The sequence below is a fragment of the Panthera tigris genome, chromosome B2 (genome assembly GCF_018350195.1).
Source record: "Panthera tigris isolate Pti1 chromosome B2, P.tigris_Pti1_mat1.1, whole genome shotgun sequence".
Lineage (NCBI taxonomy): Eukaryota > Metazoa > Chordata > Mammalia > Carnivora > Felidae > Panthera > Panthera tigris.
The window spans coordinates 47,960,133-47,979,502 of record NC_056664.1 but is presented as its reverse complement, the minus strand read 5'-3'; positions in this window follow the sequence as shown (position 1 = coordinate 47,979,502).

The window sequence follows — 19,370 nt, the reverse complement described above, 5'->3', positions numbered from 1 at the left end:
GAATCTGAAACAGGCTCCAGGCTCTGAGCTGTCAGCACAGAGCCCGACGCGGGGCTTGAACTCACGAACCGCGAGGTCATGACCTGAGCTGAAGTCGGACGCTTAACCGACTGAGCCACCCAGGCGCCCCTCATGTATGTATTATTATATTATATATTATATATGTCTCATATGCCCATCACTGAAGAAAAAAAAATACTCTGTGGTTTTACTTATACTACCATTAACAAGGCTAATCAGAACTTTGCTTTGAATAAGATTTGGTGATCTTAATATCCTCACTAGATCTCTGCTGAATTTGAAAGTTGTTAATCACTTATTTCCTTAGAAATTCTTCACTTTTTAGCTTTTGTGACACTGACATTTGTTGATTCTCCTCTTAATCCTCTGGCTATTTTTCCTGTCTCCAATGGCTTCTCTTTCTCAACGCATTTCATAGTTCTGTGCTTGGAGCCCCGTGCTTCTTACTCTAATCAATGGAATAACATATTCTGCAGCATTCAGACAAAAACTGCTTCTTAGTTACCCGTGAAAATCTCCTAAGAAGGTGCCACACTGGAAAACAATATAGCATATATTATCTTTTCCTTCAACATTGAAACTCCAGTTCCTACTGAGGCTCAGACAAAGTAGTGGTTTGCCCTTAAGGGCCATGCTGTATGAAACGTACATAACCTTAAAGATGAGCATCCTTTTTAACAAAGCAAGACATCTATCATAGGATAGGAATATGGGGACTGAGACTAAAGGAGGGTATATTTCTTTTGGAATGGCAGGTGGAGTTGCTGTACTTAGTAGATTGTGATCTCTTTCTGTTTTGTAAAGCATGCAAAGTTGAATTTGCGGTAGTGTGCCTGATCAGGTTTTGTTACTCTCCTAGAATCATCCTGTCTGTGCTCACCATTTCATGTACCATCTCTCTCTCTATGTGCATATATGTGTAGAAGCTGTTGGTATTTATACTAGTATTAGTGTAGTTTTAACATTCTGACTGAATGCGATAGGTCTGCAGATCACAAAAACATGGGAAACAGTTATGACTAACTACTTATTGATATATAAGTAATTTTCCCATTCATTCAACAATTAATCCATTCAACTCACTGTATGGAAGGCTCTATGCTAGGTATTAGTGCTACTAGGACAAATTAGGAAAACAATCCCTGTTTAACAGACCATATTACCATATAAAGAGTGGTGAGTGCATGCATTCATTAACAGTTTACTGTGCATTAGGTACTGTGTAACACCCTGACAATATAAAGAAGCATCGTTTCTGATTTCTGGGGGCTGCCGATTTAGGGTTCATACAGGAGGGAAAAAGAATACATATATAAAATGGTCATTATGCTACAATAGATACATGCAGTAGCATCATGCAGAAAGTTATGTGGTATTTGAGAAGAAAGAATATTTTTGCAGTAAACTAACCTGCATCAGGGAGATATAAAAAGAAATCTTGACCTAAGAATTTTCTTACTTGTGTGATTTAATTATTGATATCATTGACTTGTTCTTTTGGGGTTGATCACTTCTAAAAGACAACCACTGAAGAGGGTTTGATGGCTGGTGGATGACTTTATACAAGAGGTAGCACTTAGTCTGGGGCTTGAATACTGTTATTATTTTAAATGTGGGGACACAGTTAGGGACAGTGGGCACTGTCATAGGCTGGAAGATCACCATAAGCTATAAGATAAAGCTAAGTAACATGAAGTAGCATAACGTAAGTTAGTAATAAGGTGAACTTCAGCCTTCCTGACTATATAGAGGTTGTACGCAATAGGGAAAGGTAAAAACAAGATGAGGTAGTTGACAGGAGGTCAGCTTATAGGGATGACTTATAGAGTAAGCTACGTAGAAGGATATGTATTAGTGCAATATCCATCTTTCCCCACATTGCTCCATCCCAGCAGCTTTTATTAAGTGTTTACATTGCATGTGCACTGCTGTTTTCTGAAAATACATTCGACAAGAAGAGAGAAAGAAAAAAAGACAGGATTTACCTCCAATTGTATAGTTTAATTTAAAAATGGATAAACAAAGTAAGAAACACAGCACAATCTCATAACTGGTGCAGCATGAAAACATACAAAGAAAAAATTCTGGAATCTGCCTGGAGGAGTCAAGGAAAGCTGTTCCCATTTGGTCACCTTAAATCACATAATGAAGGAGCGGTAAGATGGTAAGGTTGAGGGCACTGCAGACGGAAGAAACAACAAAGACCAAAAGGTATGACAGATAGTGGCTTTCTGGGAGGAACTGTGTGTATTTCTAAAATGCTACGGTTTACAATGTTTTTCTCCTTGGAAAGGGAAAGGAATCAGCACTGGTGGGACATGAAAATGGTCAGGAGCTGTTGAGCTTTATCCTCCAGCTTTGTCATACTCTGGAAGGGATTAATATGGTGGATTATTATACTCAAATTTGTATTTTACAGCTTTAACTCTAGACAAAGTGTGGAAGGCATTTGGTAGTGGTATTTCTAGAAGTGAAGCCTGTCTACAAGAGGACAGTTAGGAGGTTCTTGTCCCATGGTGTGGTAGCAGAAATGGAGATGTAAGAGACATAAAGTTGAGTAGTCAGAGTTAAAGAATGAACATATATCTAGGATGAGGAAGTAGAGAGCACATAGGAAACTCACACAGTTCTTGTAATACCTGACTAAGTAGATAGTGGCACCATTAGGTAACCTAACAGGTGATTTAACCAGGCTGCATCAGGGACTCCAAAGCTATGAAGTTACATGATACCTCTTCCCCATAAACATGTTTGGTGTGAGTTGCTAGGCAGAGGGCTATTTCGCTGATTGGAGAGACAAGACCTGGAGCTGTGTCTTCCAAACAGTAAGAAATTAAGGACAGTGAAGAAGACAGCATGAAGCTAAGACCACTGGAAGAAATTACAAGTATTTATGGCTATGTTGTCTGTGCCTACCTATTATAAATTCAAGTAGAACTAGAAAAGGAATAGTGAGAAGAGATTCAACCACAGATTTGCAAAACTCACTCTTCCCTATAGAGAAAGATAAACAGTAGGTCTTTATATGTTTTATAAGCGTGAATTTTTCAAATTATTTGTTAATATTTAGGGTATGCAAATTTTTAGCTAATCCATTTTATAAAGAACAACTTTTTCCAAATGTGGCTTTGCAACAAGAATTTTCATTCAAATTCTAAAGAAGAGATACTCTGAGATACTCAATATGATTTGATTTCATAGGGATATTTAAAAAATAGGCAAAAATGTGGCGTATGGTACACAAAGATAATTCATTCTAGTATATGTAAAGAAAAAATATCACGAATCATCATTATTTATCTTCTGCTAAGAAGTCAAACATGGAGAAATGCTTTGAATTTGATACACATTTAAACTGCAAAAAAAAAAATTAGAGCTTGTTTTTTTTTTTGAAATGTAGAAATGTAGAAATTTGTTTTTGTAGAGTCTGTTACATACTTTTTTGATGTTTTCAAGGTTTTATTAAAACATGAAACAACAATCATCAATCTAATTAGGGGAAAGTCTTCACAATGAACATCTGTTGGTTTTGCCAGTCAGCATCCATAGAACCTTTATTTGGTAAAAATTTCCTCTGGGAAACTACATTTCTTTTACTCTTGACAGTGAAATTAAGTGGTAATAAACCACACCTTGCTCTAAGGATGCATTCTGATTGGAATAAGGCAATCAGCAGAGCCCATCTCCCTGACTACAAAATGATCAGTCAGTTCATACATGGGCACACAATTCAAGAAGTTGAGGGCCCTTGGAAAGGACGTTTTCTTCTCCTATGGGCACTATGTGAGGTGACTCTAGGGGAATCACTACATAGAACCAAAGAGGAGGCTCCCACTCAGAAGGCAGAGCAGATAAGCTGGATCTTTGTGACAAGGTTGAGCTGCATTTTCCTGTGTGTCCTAATATGCTAGCTAATTTAGTTAAGAACCAGTCTTCTACTGGTCTTCATGAGAGTGTCATGGGGCCTTTAGTAACTTTCATCTTTAATAACTCTAGGTAGTTTATGTACTGATTCAAACATATCATGTCCATAATTATCAGATCATTCAAGATAATGAATATGAAAGGAGAATTATTAGAGATACCATTTTAATACTTTAATAGAGGTTATTAATGGGAGTGCTTTTATAGGAAATGTAATTGAATTAAAGTATAATTCAGTTTATAAGAGGGAGAAATAGTCAACATGTGTCTTTGAGTATATAACCAAAGCCCTTTGAAAGCTGATGTACTGTGCTTTAGAAAGTTTCCTGTGTCCAATTTTACAATTTTCCCAACTGTTAAGATATAGGAAATGGAGCAAACAAGGGTGAATGTCATGGCTTTCTATAAAGTCTCTTTATTTCTTGAAAGAACAAAGTGAAGAACTAGTCATTTAGAGTCATATGATAGGAGAACTCAGGAAAGGTCAAGATTAATAGACCTTTATAGCACTTTAGATGAGTATTGCATCTTTTTGGCCTCTAAAATGTTTACATAGAGTGAGCATGAGGTTTATCCTAAGTTAGAAGGACACTGTGACTCATTTCTGGGATATTGGAGGCTTCTCTGCATTTAGACCTTTGGGCGGCTGTGTTGGGGCCACTTTGCTGGGCAATGTGCGTGGGTCATAGACAATAGTAGAATGTGTGATAATGGCAGGAGGGAAAGTAAAAAACAGAATTTTAAGAAACAAATCATTGGCTATCTATCATATACTAGCCACCAAAGATACAAAGTCAATAGCAAAAGCATGTTTCATCTGGAAACTGTACCCAGGCCTATTATCTGAGGACAGTGACTCTTGTTCTAACAGACCCAACCTTCCCTTTTCATGATAAATCGTTTGTAATCTTCTCTTTACTGTCCTTGAGTAAAATTACAGATAATATAAATTTTAAAAAATCAATGTAATTAAAAAATCAATATAATCATCTAACTGTAATATCCAAGGAATAGTATATAAAAATAATGTATATTTTTTCAGTATGTAAATGCTTAGGCTTGACTACACTAGATGATACGGTGAGGTAGTCAGGTGCTACAGCTGTACATAGAATTGTGAATACAGAATCTACAAATAAAGAAATGTTATGATGTGACTTATTGGTAACTGAAATATCAGAATAGTGATGTGCTCTTCAAAACACTGAATAACTCTAGGAAAATTTCAAACCAAATAAAGCTTAATCTTCCCTGGATTTGCATTCTTGGAAAATTTAAGATACTAAAATTCAGTATATTAAAGTTGCAAAAGTTTTATATTTATATATGAAATGGACTTAGGTTCTAGATACAGATATTTGTAAAGTGATTTTAACCTGGTCCATTATTTGTGGTTTGTAACAGATGTTGGACAAATTATCGTTGTGTGAATACATGGTATCCACTCACTAACTGCCAGTAGCACCCCTTAATCATTATGACAACCCCAAAACACCCCTACCCATTTCTAAAACTACCCACAGAGAGCTGTAATGTCCCTTTGGTAATCAGTGTTTTACATGTTCATAGTTACCCAAGCCCTAAGTCACGATGAAGTGCGAAGCTCCACGTAACTGTGTTATGCACAAGGCCAAATGGGGATGTAGAATAAGGATTTTGTCAAACATATAATTCGTATTCATATATCTTTTAAATTATTTCCATATAAATATACATATCTTGTTCCTAAAAGAAGTTTTTTTAGTTTTTCTTACTCCAAATTAAAAGAATCGAATGAGAAGCAAATAGTAGTTAGGGGCCTACTTGGCATTTCAAAGAAAAAACTTTATTTTGAAACTAAAAGGTCTCTTCTTTTCACATGTTTTATATTTGGTGTAGAGCCTGGAGTATGCTCAGATTCAAACATGCAACTCCAAGAATGGCTTTTATTTTGGAATTGGGTTGTACAGCCTCCATTACTGCCCGTGTGGTATGCCAGCCTGATCAATAGCCTGATGAGGCATGTGTGGCCTGCACTGCCCAGCCCCACCATTTTCAACCTAATTAGCAGCTGCTCAAAGATGGGAAACAGGTGCAGATCCAGGGCCAGACCAGGGAAGTCTGCCTGTAATTAACAAGGAAAAAAGGGTCAGATATTGGGAAGAATATCAAATCGGCCCACTGGGGTTAGCATGCTGGCCTCAAAGGCATAGTCACCTGAGATCTTAAGCATGCTAATGTAAATTATGCAAGCTTTCAAACAACGTGTCTGCATAATCAGTTGGCAGAGAGGAAAATGATTTTTTCTTTCTTTCTTTCTTTCTTTTTTTTTTCAATAGAGAAGGGAAAAAGGGCATCTACAAACTTATTTTTTTCTCACCATGTTGTGGACTTTCTCACCATGTAGTGACATTTCCTGAGAGGCAATCATGAGTCCTTAGAAGAAGCTGTTAAGCAATTACAACTCTTCTAGAAATAAGTGAAGTTTGGAGGAGAAGCTAATAATCAGGTTGTTGAGAGAATTATGTACTAACAGGTAATTGAAAGAAGACACATTATGCACACGTGGTTATGTATAATAAATTGATTTTGGTCATTGGCAACTTTCTGAATTACTCCATAAAGTGAAGCCCATTTAAGATAAGCAAGGACTTCCCAAGGGCCAGGTAAATTTGAAGAAGGCTAAAAACCAAATTTTTGAGCGAAAAAATGAAGGACAAGTCCACATGCCGTGTTCTGATTCTGGCTTTAATAGTCAATGCTTTCAGTACCAAGGAATTGGTTCTATTCCAAGTCATGGAGCTTTTCATGGACTCTAGGCTGAGAAGACTTTACACCCTGTCCTTTTTAGCATTTACCCTCCCAGTAAACTGTCACCTACATGGTGCCAGATTTCCTAGGCTAGAAGGGAGTTTTATATTTCTGGTTGAGCAATTGGTGGCAATTTCATTCAACCTAGTGAAATTAACATGGGAAAAACAACCCCTAAACCTTAGATACTTAGCAAAGGCTTATTTCTTACTGTCAGTGCATGTCTTGTGGATTAACTATGGCTCCCTATTGACTTCATTAAAATATTAAGTGGAAGGAACTGACTTTCTCTGGGACGTGGCCCATCTTTGTGACAGAGAGGATACAACATGGCAGAACCTTGGAAGTGGTTTTCATCCCACTTACGTACCACTTTCCAATGATGTCAGTGAGGTGGGATATATAATCCTCTCTTGAGGAGGGATAGTAAATACTTTGGGTAATAATAAAATCAACTACAGTGAGTTGGACTAAATCTGTATACATTTTTAGAAAGGTAGTCCTTACTGTGGCATGAATACAAGTACCGATGGGTCTAAAACAGTGAAGTTTGTAAAATCAGAGCCAGAGAAAATGCTACTAGCTGCCTTATTTTTGTTTTCAAATATGCACCATTTTTGTTTTCAAATATGGATAAAGTGTCCAGGCACTTTATCGTTTTCTTTTGTACACTCATAGCAACCTTGGAATCTTGGAGTTATCCCTGTTTTATCAAAACTGTGGCTCAGAGACTTTCAGTGATTTACTCAAATCCGTTCAGCTAACAAAGTTGCAGCATGGGGATTCCAACCCAGCTCTGTCATAGAATGCCCTCTTCTGAATGCACCACACTGCCTCAGAAGATGTGGCAGGTCTGGCAGGTACCTTATCTCATGGGCTCATAACACAATCTGTTGCATCTGTCACATTGTGATTGTGAGATTCTTGGGGGCATAAGAGGGAACCTGTGCTGTCTGGAGAGCATCAGTCAGTAACTCTGGGCTCAGTGCAGTGTGCTTGAGTACTAAGCACAGAACACACACTTTCAGGATTGAAGTCAAGATGACTGAAGTCTTTCTAGGGACCCTTTACTTAAATATCTTTGTATTAGGGTTCCTCAATATTGCGTTGTGGATTTTTTTTTTTGTTTTTGCACTGAATAGTCTTTTGCTCTGTGTGTGTGTAGCGGAGTTGTTCTTAGGATGTTTAGACGAATCTCTGGCCTCTACTCATTGGATGCCCATAACAACTTTCCCTTAATTGTGAAAACTAACTTGTCTCCTGACATTGCCAAATGTCTTTGATGTGTGTGTGTGTGTGGATGTGTACAAAAACACCCCTAGTTATAGGAACAACTACTTTAAATTTTTTTTTTAACATTTATTTATTTTTGAGACAGAGAGAGACAGAGCATGAATGGGGGAGGGTCAGAGAGAGGGAGACACAGAATCTGAAACAGGCTCCAGGCTCTGAGCTTTCAGCACAGAGCCTGACGCGGGGCTTGAACCCATGGACTGTGAGATCATGACCTGAGCCGAAGTCGGCCGCTTAACCGACTGAGCCACCCAGGCGCCCCAAGGAACCACTACTTTACACCCAAATGATAAATTTGGTACAGAATTACTGTAGATGGATACTGAACTCTATTTTATATGAACTCTAATCTTCTTGTATTATAATTATCCATTCTTTAAACAACATTAAGTGATCACTTACTATATTCAGGTACTTTGCTACTTTGGATGGGGGAGGAGTTGCTATGGTAATCAGTAAGACCACTCAGGTCTTCACTAGATGATATGCTTTGTAATTCTGTATCTATAAAGAAGCTAAGAAAGAGAGAAAAGTTGGATTGAAGTTCTTTACGTGGACAAGAAAAGACCGAGGGTTTTTAAAAATATATCAAATACAGAAAAGAATTTTGAGTAGGATTTGATAGGAAAAATGCAGGAAAGAAAATAACGCAGTTAGCTATCCCTCTCTCTCTTCAGGATCAACTCTGACCACCTATTTTTGAGGGTCATCCCAAAGCCTAAAATATCTTTAAATAAATCTCTTGCTCTCGACAGGCTCAGGGATTGATGATGCTAAATCTAGAAAGAACCTTAGCTTCCTCTAAACCTTGGGGCTGAGACCTGCCAGGAAAGATGGTAAGGTGAATCAAAAAGCCTCTTCTTAATCTTAGGAAGATAATGAAGAAGATAAGAAGGAAGAGAAGGAGAATAAGGAAGAATGCAGGAAGGAGAGGAAAATGAGGGACTTAGAATGTGATATAGCAGGAAGATCAGAAAATTTAGACAAAGTTGAGGTTCAGACTATGAGACCTCAGGCCAGTTGTGCATTAGATGTTACATCATCTCTAGAATGGGAGGAAGAATTATTGCCTTCCACATGGGTTACTGTAAGAATTAGATATGCCATATTTCCTCTTGAGACACATTTGAACATTTTAAATTGACATGCACTTGTAATGTGCTTTTTGTTAGTCTCCTCCCAATTTTGCTACCTATTATTATCATGGAAGGCTGGAAGGAAACTAGGCTTTCTGACTGGAAAACTGCAGTTTACCTATAAGTTTTACATACCTATTTGGAAGTCAGGTCAAGGAGCTTTGGGAAAGGTGAGGAGGAGATGAAGTGGGTTCCTATTAAAAAGGGCCTACGTTGGGGGTGCCTGGGTGGCTCATTTGGTTAAGCATCTAACTCTTGATTTTGGCTCAGGTCATGATCTCATGGTTTCTGAGTTCAAGCCTTGAATCAGGCTCTGCGCTGACAGTGAGGAACCTCCTTGGGTTTCTCTCTCTCTCTGCCCCTCCCCTGCTTGCATGTTCTCTCTCTGAAAATAAATAAATAAACTTAAAAAACCCCCAATAAATATAAAAAGACCTACATTGGCTAAAGAATGGAATCAATGATCGAAAGAGAAGACGTAGTTTGAAGCAATCAATTAGCAGGGTTTAAACAAATAAACAAAAGAGAAGCCATTATACAAATTAAGACCATTTAGCTTCAGAAGAATGTCTGATTACTGACCGTGACAAAAAGCCAGGAAGATGGGGCACATTTCTGTTTGAGTGCCCTCCAGTTCTGTTAATAGACCATGTATGGTGGCTATCAGAACTTCACTCTCAGTGTCCACCTTTTTCTTGTTGAATTCCACTGGAAATTTTATGTCTACTGGCATTATAAATGACTTGGATGTATTAGTGTTTCATCATTTAGTTATGATTCTAATTATATTTTAAATAAGAATGTTCTGGAATTTGTTTTAGTTGGAGATCAAGGCCCATGAAACATTAAGACCCCTATTTTGATTGCATTACTTCGCATGTAGGAACAGCTTAGTGAATATCAGTTGATTGAGACATTGATTCTACACAAATTGAAGTAAAGTTCCATATATGGTTAAGGCTCTCTTTGAAGTCTAAATTTCCTGTTGTGATGCTTGTTTTTAAGTGCAAGGCATTATTTTTAACTACAAGACATTCAAATTTAATAGTTGGGTGAACAAGGAAATAAGCCATTTTATCTCTATTTAACACATGAAAAAACTTAAGTCTAGACAGTACAGTGTTTTATTTAAAGTCACATGGAAAGTAAATTTAAGCTGGTACTCTGTTTCTAGGAAATCACGAATTACCCAACCACAGCCACTTTCTTAGCCTTAATCTAACAAACACGAGGCTAAAACATGTCCCCTGTAGGACTGAAATGATTACCTAGGTGCCCTACATCACAGTGCATATTTTTAATACTGGGGGAAAATGGCTATATCTTATAAACTACAAGGAAATAGAGTAGCATCATTAGATATTTCAGTCAAGTTCAACAGCTGGCCTCAATTCTTCTTTTAAAATGCAGAGCCTCAAAATAGACAGACTAAGATTTATAAAAATAGATCTGTCTGTCACTTCTAATTTTACATTTTGCAAACAAGTTGTGCTTCAATGAAAATTTGCAGATAGATTGAGCATCTGGCAATAGAAAGATTGTCAGGATTTCTGTGGTTTGGATTCAGACTACAAAGGATAATTGGTAAAGATAATCTTTTGTTTGAATCGCCTAAATGATTTTACCTCACTAACCCTGACAACAGATGGTGAGTATAGTTATTATCAACTCATTTTTATGAGAGGGAGGCCACTGAAGAGCCAAAGCACTGGATCCCCCCTTGCTGCTGAAGCCATGTATCATTGTGGAATAAGGTCCAGCCTGGGTTTGCAAGCCTAGCTTTGTCACTAACTGGCTTTGTGATCCTTGACACATCTTTAATAGTTGGAGCTTCCTGTGCTGAGCTGTACTACAACAGAGTAGATTAGACCTCCCTACTCAAAGTGTGGTCCATGGACCGACATCATTAGCGTCACTGGAAGCTGGTTAGAACTTAGACTCTCAGGCCTCACTGTAGACCTTGGGAATCAGAATGCACATTCAAAATAGCTCCCAGGTGATTTCTATAAATGTTGCAGTTTAAGAACCCCTGGGCTTAAGGCTCTTATGGCTTCTTCTAGTTGAAACACTATTATTTTGAGCACAGGGATGGTGGGGACTGTCCTACAAGCCCTAATAGAGCCCTTGGCATAGAGTGCATTATGGGATGAATAAACGAATGAGGAGAAAGGTGTTCTTACCCAGTCAACTTCAAAGACAAGTCATTTTGACCAACAAGACCTTGAAAATCTCAGAAAGCTCCTTTTGTAAGTTGCGCCAATTGTTCCCCCACATAGAAGCATGAGAACCCTGTATTCTTATATCCATTTCTTCCTTTTAAACAAAATGATCTTACTTCCACATTAAAAAAAGAGTTGCCTCTCACCTCTCTCTGCACTTAGCTGATTCTAAGCGGTACAAACACCAAACCAATCTGTCCTTTTCCTTGAAGCTGCTTTCTTTCCCTTTCTCAGTCCACCTGCTCAGGCATCACATTACTGCCAGCCCATTTGCACCATCTGCTCATTTAAGTGTCCGTTGATGGGAGGACAGAGGACACCTGGTGACCGTGAAGTCGGCCCAATACACTGAAGAAAATCAGCAAAGTGGCAAAAAGGCATGAAATAAAACAGACCTTGGGAATCCAGAGGGTAGAGTTTCAGAGGAAGGAGGGATGAGCAAAGTGGGTTGAGCTTCTGAGGCCCTGGGCAGTCTTTTAATTTCCTGACCTTTTGCTCTGTGAGCACTGCTCTGTGAAAGGAGAGAGATTCCTAAGGAAGCAAGAACACATTTATTTTCTGCTGAACAGCTGCTTCCTGCAAAGCAAATGGTACATGGTGAGCCTGTACTGGGTACCTGTTGGAGTGAAGATTGTTAAATGTCTACAAGGCCACCTGTATGTCTAAGCTGCTAGCTAGGTCATTGCTTCTAATTCTGCAAAGCATCCGTAGTCAACTGTTTATCATTTCTGAAAGCAGATTCAGATGGAAAGACCTAGCTATAACCTGCAGAAATATGGCCAGAGGGCTACTCTGGAAGTTTGGGCCTCAGAGAACCACACAGAGGGCCCCAGGCCAAAGTTAGGACACACCATCCTAGATGTACTCCTAGGAGCCTCAACGGTCAAATGTCTCCTCAGCCCAGAGTTGCTTAAAACCAACTGTCACACATTTAGGTCATGGTTTCAATTCTTAATAGAAAGTGACTGTTTTGTTTCTCCTCAGCTGGTAGTATGCAAGTTCATTAAAAGCATTAGTAGTGGTGGGCATGAGGATCTGAACCTTAACAGAATTCACTGCAAATAGTTAATCAGAGCCATTTTTACAAAAGAAGTGTAGTGATTAAGAGAGTCATCTCTGGGAATAGAATCCTGACTTCATAATGTACCTGTGTGACTAGTTCTTCTCAGTTTTCTTGTCCATAAAATGGGATGATGATAGTAACCCACCTCACAGCATTGTTGTAAAGACTGCATGTACCATATAAAGAAATAGAATCTGGCATACAGTTAACTGCTACACCGTTTGCTATTATTGGGGAAAAGAGAGATTGTTCTGAAACTTGTTTTCTCTTATCTTTTTTACCCACAGAAGGAAGAAGCTAATTACAGAAACTGTTAGGACTCTCATTTTGCATGGATTCCAGGTGATAAACCTCTTCCACCTTTCCACTTCTTGCCAAGCCTTGTTTCCCATTACCTTATTATTTGACTCCTAGCTCTGTCAGAGAAAATAAGAAATCTATCTAATGATTCTTTCCTGTAGTGTCTTCCTTGTCAGCATCTGCTCAATCACTAGTAGATATTGATGTATTGAAGGTTCCCTCAAGCTTGTTCAAACAGGGAATTAACTCTAATTCTCAGCGATGAGAGGGGGCTTAGTTGGAGCCAAAGTATCTTGCTGGCCTTAAAACTAAGTCCGGACCCTCACAATGGGGTAAGTCAAGAGTCTCAAACTCAAATGCCCACAGGGGCCTGAGAGCAAAGTGCTATCAGCCTCTCTTCTATTGCTCACTTTAGACAAAGACAGGCAGATAATTGTGCAAGAGCAGGATCAACAGCCATTCACACCAGATCTTAGTTTGGGAGAAATTAACAAGCGTGAGGCCTGTGGAGAAATGGCATCCATATGAGCTAAAGAGGGAAGCTGCTCTCAGTTCACGTGAGCCCAATGTTGCTCGATTTTCTGATCTTTAAAGAGAAGAAGCCCTCAAGTGTGATTTTTTTTTCAAGTGAAATCTCCAGATTTGTTATCTGCTGAAAATTGCAGATGTCAGAACATGGAGGGAGACAATGAAGCGTGTTTATGAGTGGAATCTAATCTGTAGGCTTCAATTTTGGGTTAAGTTATGTGCACTTAGATCCTTCTCTGTGCCAGCCAGTATGTTATACAGAATGCTTAATGTGCCTGGTCGAGGGCTGGGTGCTGTAGGGAGAGGGGAAAAGCTTCATCTTGGTCAGGAGATATGAGTCTCATGAATGAGGGATTTTTTTGACTTTTTCCTCTAACTTTTGATTTTGAAATAATTTCAGATACACAGAAAATTTGCAAAAGTAGTACAAAGACTTTCCATGTATAATTCACCTACAGTCTCTAAATATGGCTAATATTTTATCATATTTACTTTCTCATTCTCTTTGTCTTGTTCTTTTTTTTTGAGAGAGAGAGAAAGAGAAAGAGAGAGAGAGAGAGAGAGAGAGAGAAAAGAACGAGTGAGGGAGGGGCAGAGACTCTTAACCAGGCTCCATGCTTGGAGCCCAATGCAAGGATCAATCCCATGATCCTGGTATCATGAGTTGAATCAAAATCAAGAGTCAGACACTTCACCAACTGAGCCACCTGTGCCCCATCTTTGGCTTGTTCTTTATCTCTATTCCTTTCTTCTTTTCTAGGTGTATCTTTTTCTATGTGTGTGTATGTGTGTGTGCACGTGCCTGAAAAATTTGCGAGTAAGTTGAAGAATCAGTGTCCTTTTACTTCCAAATGGTTTAGTGTATTTTCTAAAAGCAAGAATATCTTCTGACATACCACAGTATAATAGATCAAGAAATTAACATTAATGTACATCTATACATATCTGATCTATAAAGATCGTTCAAATTTCATGCCACAGTGTCTTTATAGCAAAAGAAAAATTTCAGTCCCAGAATCCAAAAGTGTCCATATTGCTTCTTTATATTCTTGTTTGTTGGCTGAGGTGGGGGTGGGGAGGCAGTTTGTCTTTCATCAGAAAAGACAAATCTCTCTTGTCTTTTATGACATTAATATTTTAGAAGACTACAGGCCAATCCTCAATAATTTGGAAGAGTAGAGATTACCTTTCATTTTGGGTTTGTTAGTATTTCCTAACGATTAGATTCAGATCATGTATTTTTTTCAGGAATACCAAGAAGTGATGTTGAGTCCTTCTCAACATGAGAAAGACACAATGCAAGTATTTGAGGTGTCCATTTGGTTTCTTTTGTTTGTTAAAATTTTATTTTAGAGAGAGTGCTAGCAGGGAAGAGGTTCAGAGGGACAGAGAGAGAATCTTAAGCAGGTTCCACATTCAGCATGGAGCCTGATGTGGGGCTCAATCCTACAACCCTGGGATCATGACTGGAGCTGAAATCAAGAGTCGGATGCTCAATCGACTGAGCCACCCAGGTGCTCCAGAAGACTGTCCATTTGTTTTGGGAAGAGAAGTATTAACTGTACAAGTACTTGCCTTTCAAATTGGCATTTTGCTATTGTTTTTGTTATTTTAGCCTTGTTATTAAGATCCTATTCAAATTCATTCAGTCTACATAAAGGTTTCTCCTCTTGCTCCTCTTCTCCCACTCTACATTTGTTTTCATGATGAAATATCCAGATTCTTTGGGTCCATTTGGTATTGAGATTATATGCAAACCTGTGAAGTTTGATGAATTGGTAGCTGAAAGGACAGCCAAAAAAAGCAGACAGACTCACTATTGAATTTGGTAACAGGAGCCTTTCCCACTACTTGGGCCCCCAGAGACTTTATATATGAAGCAAGAAGCAGACTGTGGGTTAAATGGAGTGTAGACATACCTACCTACTTCCTCTTCACTTTAACAAAAGAAATAATTCCCTGCATTTATATAATTTTTGAAAAATTCTCAAAAATTTATCACATTTGTTATCTCCTCTTTATAAGAGAAAACAGTACACAGGTAAAGATTTAAAAATACTAGCAGGAGATAGTCCCAGACTGGAATCCTAGTTTTGTTCCTTGGGACAGTCATTCTGTGGAAATGCCTTATGAAATCCCCAAATTTGAGCAGCATCAGAGAGCAGCAGAAAGGCACAGGCTTTTGAACTAACAGGTTTTAGTTGGAGCTTCAGATTTACTGTCCAGTATTTGTGGAATCCTAGACAATTTGCTCTCTGGAGCTCAGTTTCCTCATTTGTAAAATGGAGGATTATCTTGCCAGACTCTCACAAGAATTAACAAGATAAGCAAAAGGCAAACATTTAACTCAGTGTACTTGGTAGATAGTACAGTGCAATAAATGTGGATTTTCTTTCATATTCCTTTTTATCTAGGCACCTTCAAGGGTTTACTAATTCCTTCCTTGTTACAAAGTCCATTGGGAGGAATTTCAGTATCTAGTAATACTAACAAAGATTTGGTAAAAAAGAGGCACATAATTTTATTTATTTTTATTTTTATATGTTTATTTATTTTTGAGAGAGAGAGAGAGAGAGGATATGAGCCGGAGAGGGGCACAGAGAGAGGGAAATAGAGGAGCCGAAGGAGGCTTTGGTGCTGTCAGTGCAAAGCCCCACTTGGGGCTCAAACTCACAAACCATGAGATCATGACCTAAGCTGAGGTTGGATACTCAACCACCTGAGCCACTGAGGTGCCCCTGGAATTTTAAATAATTTTAACAACCTGACATGTTGGACATATGCACACTATCCTTACAGTCCTAAAATCATAAAAGCAAATATCAATGATGGGTAAGTTTTACATGAATATGATGCATTTAACCACAATATTTGCAGAATCAATTTGGCAGTCACAAATAGGAAGCCTCTGGATCTTGGTTCTATGTAGAAATGCCCTTTTTGTAATTTAAACAGTTCATTACAATTGGAACTCAAGCATATGTGTGACAAAGTAGGTGACAAAGTCTTTCATGTATTGAAAGAGATTATCAGGAACTGAAGGAACATGGTCCTACATAGAGGAAATTGTCGCTCTTTCAGTTGTTGAATGTGGAATGACAGTGTGCATGGAAGCCCTGGCTTCGGGTTCAGTGGCTTACAGATTCACTTGTGTTCACTTTAGTTTTTTTTTTTTTTAATGTTTATTTATTTTTGAGAGAGAGAGAGAGTGAGAGAGCCAGACAGTGAGTGGGGGTGGGGGTAGGGGAGGGTCAGGGACAGGGAAACCCAGAATCTGAAGCAGGGTCCAGGCTCTGAACTGTCAGCACAGAGCCACATGCAGGGCTCGAACCCACAAACCGTGAGATCATGATCTAAGCCAAAGTTGATTGCTTAACCAACTGAGCCACCCAGGCGCCCCTCACTTTATATTTTTACAGGCATATGACATCATAGTCCAAGTAAATGTAGAACAATCTTGAATTTCTTTTTTCTAACTTTTATAGGAAGTTACCTTGTTACAAAGCTATTTTTGCTTTCCTTCTATATTTGTAAGGGAATAAGTCATCAGAAACGGTAGGGAGGATGGAGGCTACAAATGGGAGCATTGGATACTTCCTAGTTGAAGAGAAAGAACAATAGTGACATCATCCGCATTTTTTTTTTAATACTGCTCATATTCAGGATCAACATATGACTGATGATCCAAACTGGGTTACTTGAGAGAAAGAGGGTATTATTAGTAATTTTACTGAGACAAAACAAGTAAACAGACTAACTGAGCCAAATCAGGGCATGCTATCCTTGAGGACTTCCGTCAGGAATTAAAATTACCAGATAGGTTAAGTTTCATAGAATGGCTAAGTAAATAAAACTGCAGGTGGGCAGTAATTCCCTCACTGCTACCATCGCTCTCTGTCCAGTGCCCATCTTTTCCAGGCTGTTTAGGGTACTCCATTGCAGGCATCTCCCCACGATTCAGACTTTAACTGGCTTTTCTAGAAGAATGTATGTAGTTGGTACCCCTCCCCCCCATTTCTCTTGACTCATTTCAGAGTACTGAAAATTTATCTTAGAGACTCCCTTACAATAAGGTGTTTATTTCTGGTGGACTTAGTGCGGTGACCTTTTAGAACAGAACTCACAGTCATAAACAACATGGGAAATCTGGCACTAAAATAATTGGAAAGTGACTATTTTTGTTTTAGGGAGAGGGGTTTTGTTTGTTTGTTTTACCATGAAGGCAGAAGTCTTCTCCCCTTCACTTTACAATCCTGTGTGCTTGTGAAGCATGGGCATCTGTAGCCTTTTCACGTGCCTTTACTCAATTGTCCCTCCCCATAGGAGGAGCAGGTAGTCTATGTAGGGTGGCTTAGTCACGGAGCACAGGCTAGGCTTCCCATTCTAAAGAGGAGTACAAATGAGATCTGGAGAGGCAAAGTGAGATGCTCAGTGTCACAGCAAAAAAATTATTTCTGACGTACATAGATTTGGGTCCAGTTGATGGAGGAGTCATAGGGACTTCTGAATTAATAATAGGGGTACTATAATAATAATAATAATAATAGCCAAAGCATATGGTGCCCACCATATGCAGGCATTGTTCTAAGAGCCTAATGCCTATTAGCACTTATACCTAACATATTAATCAATATTTAAATTTTTTCCCTAATGGTAAATGCAAAATTTAGACTTTTTTCCTTCATGGGGAATAGAATTAATTGTTTGCAGCACATTAGCTCTGTTTTGTTTTATTTGCAAAGAAAGCTTTGGGTAGATAGTTTCCTCATGTAACTTAGTGCTATTAGCCCTTTCCTTTTACATTAGATGAATATTTTTCAGCACACATCTTGCTGCTTTCGGTTCAAGGCTGAATGTGGCTTTGTCTCGCAATGTTTATATTTGTGCTGAAGTAGTGTGGACTCATATGATTAGGTAAGGTTTGTTGCTCGAGGCAATATTATGCAATTGCTTAAAATCTTACTCCGTTCATATGGTTGATGGTCTTCAGTGGCATTTAACTCCTGTTTTGTGTTTAGTTGTATTTAAGTACTTTAGGACAGGAGTTTAGTTAGCTTCCTGGGCTGGACTTTCTGCTTGATATTATTATTTAAGCTACATTTCAGATATAGTGAGGGAGGCAGGGAGGGGAAGGTAAAAAGAAAAAGGAAGAGAAAAAACATGGGACACATTGTCATTCATTACCCATTAAATGTTTAGGAAGTATTGTTTTCCTCAGTATGAACTAGAGATACAATTAGCCTGAAGAGTATCACTTTTTTATTTTTATTTTTTAATGTTTATTTATTTTTGAGAAAGAGAGAGAGAGAGAGGCAGAGAGAGAGAAAGAGAGAGCACAAGCAGGAGAGGGGCAGAGAGAGAGGGAGACTCAGAATCTGAAGCAGGCTCCAGGCTCCAAGCTGTGGGCAAAGAGCCAGATGTGGGGCTCAAACTCATGAACTGTGAGATCTTGATCTGAACCAAAGTTGGATGCTTAACTGACTGAACCACCCAGGCAGTCTTAAAAGGCATCACTTTCTATATAAATCCAAGTAAAGGCTTGCTATGAGTGTTGGAGTGACGTGTGGTTGGCTATAGGCTCTTCACTGTCCAGTTCAGGTCACAGTGATTTTTCTTGGAGTTCCAGCCACTGAGTTGGGCACTTAGTTAATGCTCCATATATAATGGAATGGAGGGATTAAGACTTAAGGAGAGAACTGAAATATGGTAGAATATTAGAAAGGGGTGGTTCTGTCATATTGAAAGATGCCAGGACAGGCTTTACAGTAGATTAAAAAAAAAAAGAAAGAAATATTGATAATTAGTTATGGTAGGTGCTGAGCCAGAAGACCCAAGTACCAACCCCAAGTGAGGACTCCCCCACCACTGGAAGACAGCAAAGATCAGAACACAGCCAACCGTTAGCAGTAGGAGCCCACAGACCTCTCTACCCACTGCCTCATGTAGGCTTCAGATCCCTGCAGAGAACTCAACACACAAGGCACTGGTCAGAAGAGTAGGCTACTCAGAGAATGAAGAAATGCAGCAAGATCAGTGTCTGTAATATGGCTAAAAGGTCTCTCTGATGGCTGCTCAAGGTAGTGGACTGTACATAAC